Source organism: Schistocerca serialis, chromosome 8 (genome assembly GCF_023864345.2).
Source record: "Schistocerca serialis cubense isolate TAMUIC-IGC-003099 chromosome 8, iqSchSeri2.2, whole genome shotgun sequence".
Lineage (NCBI taxonomy): Eukaryota > Metazoa > Arthropoda > Insecta > Orthoptera > Acrididae > Schistocerca > Schistocerca serialis.
In genome coordinates, this window is record NC_064645.1 from 638,845,495 (window position 1) to 638,854,773 (window position 9,279).

Genomic DNA, 9,279 nt, shown 5'->3' on the forward strand with positions numbered 1-9,279 from the left:
ATCTCTATTTATGTGTTGTATTACCCTTTCAGTGTCCTCATACACTTTCTCTATCTCTTCATCTTCAGTTTGTGACGTTGGTACGTATATCCGAACTATCGTTCTCCGTGTTGGTTTGCAGTCCTTTCTGATAAGAACTACTATATCACAGTAACAGACTGTTTGCCTTACCTTCCCATTTATAACGAATCCTACACCCGTTATACCGTTTTATGCTGTTATTGGCATTACCCTATACTCATCTGCCCAGAAATTCATGTCTTCTTTCCATATCACTCCACTGACCCTTACTGTATCCAGATTGAGCCTTTGCATTTCTCTTTTTAGACTTTCTGCCTTCCCTACTACGATCAAGCTTCTGACGTTCCACGCCTCGACTCGTAGAACGCTATCCTATAGTTGAGTATTCAGTCTTTTTCTCATGGTCACCTACGGTTGACAGTCCCCTTCTGGAGATCCGAGAGGGGGACTCTTCCGGAATCTTTCGCCAATGAAGAGATCATTATGACACTGTTTCAGTAACAGGCCTCATGTCCTCTAATTTGATGCAGTGGTTTCCATTCCCTTTCGCATCCTCATGCCATTGACCATTGCTGATTCTTTCGCCTTTAGTGGTAGCAGGAGGAAAGAATGTATTTACTGACATACAGCAGATACATCTACTGAATATGTGTGTGGGGCTCCGATTACTAAAAGCTTAGTAAAATGTGGAGTGAAATAGAAATAACATACCTTGTCGACACTGTAGACACAGTCAGCTGCTCAGTCTTTTTTATGTAGTTTACAGATTGCGCCCAGAATTTAGGTGATAGACACCCTTCAATTTGATATGTTTAATGCAGGGAGATAAAAACAAAAATGCTACTAGACTCCTGTTGCCTCCACGGTAATTGAATGTATTGTGCTGTTTCACTCCCTGTGATTATAGTAATTGCAACCGGTACCATTGAGAAGTGGTAGATGACTGTTTACTGGGTCCTTATTAAAGACGATTTCCGTAGGCTCTACCGACTCGGAGATTCTGTGCCTTTCGCCCGCCAGAGCTTCGCATTGGAAGGTTAGATGTGGAGCAGTTTCGTCTTCCTCACTACGTAGTCCACATTTAGCGGATTTCTCCTCTGTGTCCTCGCGTGCTGATGTTTTACGAAGTTCGGTGGCCAGTCATGAGTTCTACTACGAGTCTGATTTGTTTCCTGTTCAAGTTCATTAATATAGAACTTCTTTTGAAATATGAATCTGCCAACATTCGCTCGCCAGTTTCTGATTTTGGATATTAGTCCAATATTCTACGCGCTGTCTCCTGATTCAGTTACATGGTGTTGATTGTATCATCATCTTAGGTTGCCGGCCGGAGTGGCACAGCGGTTCTAGGCGCTACAGTCTGGAACCGCACGACCGCTACAGTCGCAGTTTCGAATCCTGCCTCGGGCATGGATGTGTTGTTGTCCTTAGGTTAAGTTAGGTTTCAGAAGTTCTAAGTTCCAAGGGAACTGATGACCTCAGAAGTTAAGTCCCATAGTGTTCACCGCCATTTTAACCATCTTCGGTTATGCAAGTACCGGTCCAATAAATGGATTCATCACCCCTGTCGTGGCCATTCTGTTAGCTTGTTCACTGCCACTAGTTCCTGAATGACCAAGGACCCACAGCAGGTTTACCCTATTGCTTTGCCCTAGTCCCCGAAGGTTTTCATTGCATTTGGTAATGACCTTTAATCTTGATGCAGAGGCTGATAGATATTTCACAGCTGCTTAGCAATCTGAATCAATGAGTAACATTCCCACTATATTTTAGTTTCTGTAAGAAATTTAGCCTTACTTTACCTCAAACTCTATACAAAGTAATGAACGTATTACCTAACAATGTCCTTGCAATCTGTTATCCACCTTCAACTCGCTTGCTAACCTACCACAAAACATAACCTAATTTGAACTGAACCGTAACTGGTTTGAATACAAGTTCTCTTTACACTAAATATGTAAGTGTGGTAAAACAACAAGCTCCTAATCAAAATTTCCACTTACCTAGCGTCTTGTGACAACACTGGTACAGATTTCTCGAAAGCACAAGAGCAAATGGCAAGCAGGCAGCTGCTAATCTAGATTTCTGTTTCGAAATGAGATTTCTAAACAATATTCAAACTGTTGCGTATCTCATGGTGAATGATGATTTCCAAAGTGTACAATGATGACACAGATTTTCTATAAAAATATAAGAGGAGGAGGAGGATGTTAGTGTTTAACGTCTCGTCGACAACGGGGTCATTAGAGAGGGAGCGCAAGCTCGGGTTTGGGAAGGGTGGGGAAGGAAATCGGCCGTGCCCTTTCAAAGGAACCATCCCGGCATTTGCCTGAAACGATTTAGGGAAATCACGGAAAACCTAAATCAGGATGGCTGGAGACGGGATTGAACCGTCGTCCTCCCGAATGCGAGTCCAGTGTGCTAACCACTGCGCCAAAAATATAAGAGCTCTAAGCTCTGTAGTGGTGTAGAACGTATGCAGTTGGAGTGATATGGGACCTCTGATAAGTATAGATACAAGACTGACAGGTAACTCGTACGTAAGCATCATGTCTGATCGCCTGCATCCCTCCATGTCCATTGTGAATCCCTACAAACTTGGGGAATTACAGCAGGACAATGTGACACCCCGCACGTCCAGAATTGCTACAGAGTAGCTACAGGAATAGTCTTCTGAGTTTAAACACTTCCGCTGGCACCAAACTCACCAGACATGAACATTTTTGAGCATATCTGGGATGCATTCCAACGTGATGTTGAAAAGAGATCTCCATCCCCTCTTACTGTTACTGATTTATGGGAAACCTTGCAGGTTTCATGGTGTCAGTTCCCTCCAGCACTACTTCAGACATTACTCGAGTCCATGTCACGTCATGTAGCGGCAGTTCTGCGTGCTCGCGGGGCCCTGCAGGATATTAAGCAGGTGTTCCAATTTCTTTGGCTCTTCAGTGTATAGGAAGGAAAAATTTTGATATTTAAAGGAACTGGGTTGCCGGATCTGCACATTTATGGTTGTTGAATAAATATTAAATAAATAACTTCGCCATATTTACTTGTTGCACAACGAATACCAGTAGGACATAAAAATGGAAGTTTGCGAGAGAATATGTAAACACTTGTTGTGGTAAAAATATCACTTTTATTAAAGACACAACTGAACAAACTAGTAAACTAAACAACTAATGTGTGGGTGATGGCTGGTTTTTGTAATATTGCTCTCGTCTGGGTTACAAAATAAAAACTGCATGTTGGAGACCCTGTCATGCTGTGTCATTAATTATTAATGAGGTCAGGGTCAGAGGACGCTTTCAATTGCGACATTCACGCACATACACACATACAATAGAGATTCGGGCAAATATAAGAATAAAGAAGAACTCCCTCAGTATGCACGTGGTTGGCAAACGGTCGTCCCCTTGGCTTGAGTGCACGAAGAAAGTTAACAAGAATTCATCAGTAAGAATGAACTGTTAAAAGTTGCAAAATACAAGAGGTTCTGAGACTAATTTGGAACATTAATCCCAAGAATCCGTAACTGCGACATCTAACGCTTCTCACAATCCACTAACACGGGGTCATCAGGAACAAAATTCCTGTATAATATGGGTGGTAAAAATCAGAATAGCTAAACAAATTGGACAGGATATATTACCGTGAGACACGATCTGTGAAGGTAAGTCTTTGAGAGCCGTACTTAACACATGCAGAGACAACAAAGACACTTGGGAACTAGATAATGAACTGAAATCGAAATTAGAAATGTTTCAGAAACCTGTTCAATTATGCTATACTTGTGAGATCAACAACTTACTAATTCCGACTGAAATGAGAAGATATATTACGCGCCATGTGTTCGAACAGGGTGGACCAGGACAATAGCATGAATGGGTAGATGAGTCGAACTATTGATAATGTTCGTAAGTTAGCAAGAAAAATTGCATATACCGCTCAGCTAGCCATGAACGATCAAAGCAAGACGTTAATTTTGACTGGAGCTGAAATCTACAAAAATAAGATAAAGAGTTAACTGCAAATAGGCACAGCCACACTTAGTCGTTGCCCCGTCTCGCGTTTGTGGACTCTCAACTGCGCGGTCATCAGCGCCCGTCCAGTGTCCCAATCTTTATACAGTCCAATTTCAGACACGTTCAAAAATGATGATGAAATGATAGGGACAACACAAACACCCAGTCCCCAGGCTGAGAAAATCCTCAACCAGGCCGGGAATCGAACCCGTGATCCAGAGGCAGCACCGCTAGCTACTAATTTTTCTTAAACATTCATTTAAGGAACTATGTTACACATTCCAAATACATATTAATTACATATACTAACCATGCACACATTTATACAGGAAATGATTTAAACAAAAACAGTTTTATAATTACAGTTATGCTGATGTTAATGAAATACAACAGAAGTTTGTGTTACTGACTAAATTACCAGAAAGAATTAATTTGAATACCAAGAAAAGTTGTTTAAAGACATCCAGACTCCTTCAAACGTGAATAAATAAAAAACTGCACTTTGAATTACATGTGCTACAATCTTTACAGAAGCATAAATATCACTTTACGAAAGATATTAGTAAGTTTTTGGGATAATTTTAATATATTAATGTACAAAAGGAAATCGTCTCCGTGAGAGACAGGTCAAGGGAAGAAACTGATCTTTATACTTGTCAGCTCAGTCAGACTAGCTATGAGAATTTCACACGATTATTTGGAGGTCACTAAAAATTACACAGGATATGGAACATTTATGCCCATCGCACATAAAAAAGTATAATAATCGTATTATACAATCTCTTAAATACCTGACAATGGCGGAGAAGACACGTTATAAAATTGACTAGCCTTCCAACTACACTTTCTGGACATGAATGGAACGGTAATTTTCTGAAGCGATCAGACCTATATAATAGATCTTTCTCTGGAAAACTGACTTACACACAACAGTGCAAAAATGAACAGGGCATTTTGCCAGCCATGGAACATTGCATTATATTAGACACAATATTATGGTTTTAACCAATCGATAAAGACATTTCCATAAAATCTGTCAATGATTACATTAATACTATAAACCATTAATGCAGCTATATTGTTCTGTGTTTTTACACTATTAGACACACAATCTAACTGTCACATAAGTTATGTATATTATCTTATATAATGTCAAAAACTGCTTTCTGAAGTAGAAAAAATACGAACCAAAAGTTTACACTGAAAATTTAAATAATATCCTTTAGGTAAGTACAATACATCACTGACAACACAGTCTTCTTTTTTATATTAATCAATGCCCATTCTATCAAATATAATATTTAACACATTACCAAACTTTTTCTTGTGATTCGAATACCTTCTAATTTTGTGGTATTCACACAGCATGTGTATCTTGAACTTTATGGTGCTGTTAGATCTTAGTCTTTTAATGCCGTAATGAACAAAGTTTTCCAGCAACCAGTACACAGTGTTATTCTTTGCCTCTGGGAAAAAGCGTGCTTCAGGCCCGTGTATCAATGAGAGCGATATACTCTCAGGGGATGTCGTTGTAATCGTAGCTATTTGCTCTTGGATCCACTTTCAACTACTTATGTGACCGCTGCAAGTGTATCTATGAATTTAAAAATAATTCAAAAGCCAAGATTGCTTAAATACTGTTTACTGGATAAGCGGTTTCAACACACTGAAGGTGCCGTCATCTGATCTGTGAAGATATAATATTACAGGTTTGAGGGAGGGCTTACATGAGTTACACTATATACACTACTATTAGTACAGTACCACACACCTGAATGTAGCTTAACGTTTATAAACCATCTGACACAAAGGCATTATCCATATTAGCGCGTTACAAATCTCCATATGGTGCTAATAAATATAATACCTTTGTTTCAGACGTTTTTACTCTGTAATTGACGTAAACTATAGTATGTGTAGTATTTATAGTATGGATAGTTTGTATAGTGCGGACAGTTTTCCCACTCGAAGTTGATATAATCAAAACCTCTGAGATTTAACATCCTACTTTTTCTTTCGTTTGCATACTCTACAGTATGTATGAGTCACCTCTTCGTTGTCACTTATAATGACCCCTTTATCGTCAGCATAGGCTCTCATAACTGTTTTATTTCCTGATAATGTTAGGCCTTTTAATCTAGCATGAACATGTCAGAAGAAACGTTCCAGTGAAATGGCGAAAAACGACATGGACAGAGGACTTCCTTGAAGAACACCTCGGTTTTTTTTGTATCTCCCTGGAATGCTGGCAATTCACAGCTATTTTTACATTTATTCCAGTTGTTATGTTCTTTATCAACTGTATGACCCTAGCGTTGAATCCTATTTTCTTCAACGTCTGTAAGAGATATTCATGATTTACTACAGCGAAGGCTTTATAAAAACCTGAAAGAAATAAACACACTTTATGTTTGTTAAGGAAGCTATTGCAATGATATCCCTGTATTCTGCTAGATTTTGAAAAATGGTTCTGTCTTGCGCTCAGTTACGACGTTTACTAATAATTTTATCTGTAAGGCATGAAATTCTCTTGTTTACTATTCTGGCTATTAATTTATAATCAGAATTCAGCAGTGAAATTGGACGAAAATTATTTAAATCATTGTTTCCATTATTTTTTGGCACAAGAATGATTTTACTCTCCTTAAACTCAACTAAAATCGTTATTCCCTGAATACCCCCATTTGGAATGTCCGTGATTTTCGCACCCACTATTGGCAAGCAACGGATGTAAAACTCTGCTGGCAGATCATACGGTCCTGGGTATTTTTTTGGTGGTGAGTCTCATACATGTTTCCTTCGCTGTCTACCTCGAGAATATTTTTGTTGTCATCTTCTGTAAGCTGTGGGACTAGGATGTCAAGAAATTCTTCCAAGGATGCAACTCTACTTTGATTTACACAATATAGCTCGCAATAATAGCCATAAATTTCGTCCACAATATCCTGCTGGGTTCTGAGAATCGTATCATTTTTTTGTTCGAATTTGATTAATAAAAGCCCTTATTCCGTTTTTCGAATGATTCACTAAATAGCATAGCGAAGTAGATTCGTCTTCTGACACCGAATTTGCCTTCGATTTTATTTTCAACCCCTTCGATTTGATTTCTCTTGATATTAAGTAACTTGTCTTTGAAGTTTTTGATGTCTGCTAAGCGATGTGAGGAACCTGCTGAGACCTGATCATATAGATCTCTCAAAATGGAATAGTAATATTCTATAGTGCATTTCATTTCTCTTGCGCTCTGGGCACTGTATTGAATAAGAACCCTCCTCAACTTCGGCTTCGCCATTTTAACCCACCAGTCGATAGCAGTGGCATATCTACAACGAGCACGCAAGCATATTGCCCATGCTTCTTTAATCAGGTCTTCAAAATAATGATTTACTAAGCAGGAAACGTTAAAATTCCACTGATTCTTGAATCGGTGAACTGGCTGTCTTGTTATATTTATGCAAGCCAAGACACTTGATTGGTCTGAAGGAATGGTTTCTACTTTAGTCACGAAAGTTTAAAAATTTTAGAAATATATAATCTATCAATCCTGCTACGAGATGTGGCCGTCACGTAAGTGAACTCAACAATGGACGGGTATTTGATTTCCCGTATATCCTTTAATTCCAAACCAGTAACTAGCTGTTTTAGTTCACTTGAGAAATTAAAATTAGGTAACTGATCTTTTCGACTTAAAACGCAATTAAAGTCACCTCCAAGTAATTACTGTCTTGGATTTTTCCTTAACAAGTACAACAATTCATCTTTGAAGTAACGTGCCCTGTCAACTCGGTGAAAACTTCCTGAAGGGGCATACGAATTGATGATTGCCACATCATACATACCTCGTCCTTCTCCCCTTCCGGATTCCAGTCGTTCCACCCCACTTCCTGGAATCTCTTCCCTCGCCAAAACAGCTATTCAAACACTTGGTTCGTGAGACATTTATGTAAGTGACGTAACAGGGAATTACTAAATCTGACATTAGAACTTCTACTAACTGAGCAATGTCATTCGCGGATTCGTACAAAAATTCCTGAAGTGTCGATGGTTTCCAACCGGACGTAATTTTATTTAAGTTTATAGTGGTGACAGAATAAGATTGCGTCATTGCACTATCACTATGTAGTTGTTTTGATAAAATAATTTAGTTTCCTGTGGTTCAGGGTTCAGTTAAACTATTAACAGTTTTCTCGGAAGGCCGAACATCGAATAACACTTCAGTCAGTTTATTAGTCACTGTCCCGTTTTTTCCTACTTCTGAGGTCTTCTGCTGTACCGCTATCAGACTGATTTCCATCTAAACTTTCTGATTTTTCCTCCAGTGATTCGTGTAGAACTGTTTCGTACCGAACATTCTTTGCGCTTGGGTCGCCCTTTTCGGATTTTCGCTTCCCTTGGTTACGGTCTACATTCACATATGGTGGCGTTATTATTTTACTTCGCGACTCATCTGGAGCAGCAACAGACTCATTCTCAATTTTCGTTGCTGGCCCCTGTCCTGCTGTAACATTCTCAACCAGTTGATCCGAGCTATTGTTTGGTAACAGCACATTAAAGGTATGTTTCTGACACAGCCTCAAATTACTTTTAACAACAACAGTTCGCCGCGGACATACCTGTCTGAAGTGGCCCGTTTCGTTACATATACGACATGTAGCTTCCTGTACAAACAATTTGCGCCTTACACCCACAAACCGTTATGTGATACGGAATACTTGTCTTGACATCCATCTCTACACAGCGGACCACGGTGAAACATTGCAGTTTAAAGCGAAGCGACCGTCTTTCATTTGCAATTGATTTGACGTCCCCATAGTTTCAAAGAGCTTTCTTAATCTTATAATTTTCGATTTCAATGGGAAGATTCAAGACACGAACGGTTCAGTAGTCGATGTCAGCTCGTTAGATGGAAACCTTACTTTTATAACCACTTCTACTTCATAGCCCCACTTTCGTCACAGTTTATAAACAGTCGCAGCCCTGAATAACTTGACATAATCGAAGTATTTTTCTGATCCAGTTGCCAGGTATGGACGTTTCAGAGGTGAGACCAATTATCTGTGTTCAAAAATGGTTCAAATGGATCTGAGCACTATGGGACTTAACATCTGAGGCCATCAGTCCCCTGCATCTTAGAACTACTTACACCTAACTAACCTAAGGACATCACAAATATCCATGCCCGAGGCAGGATTCGAACCTGTGACCGCAGCGGTCGCACGGCTCCAGACTGAAG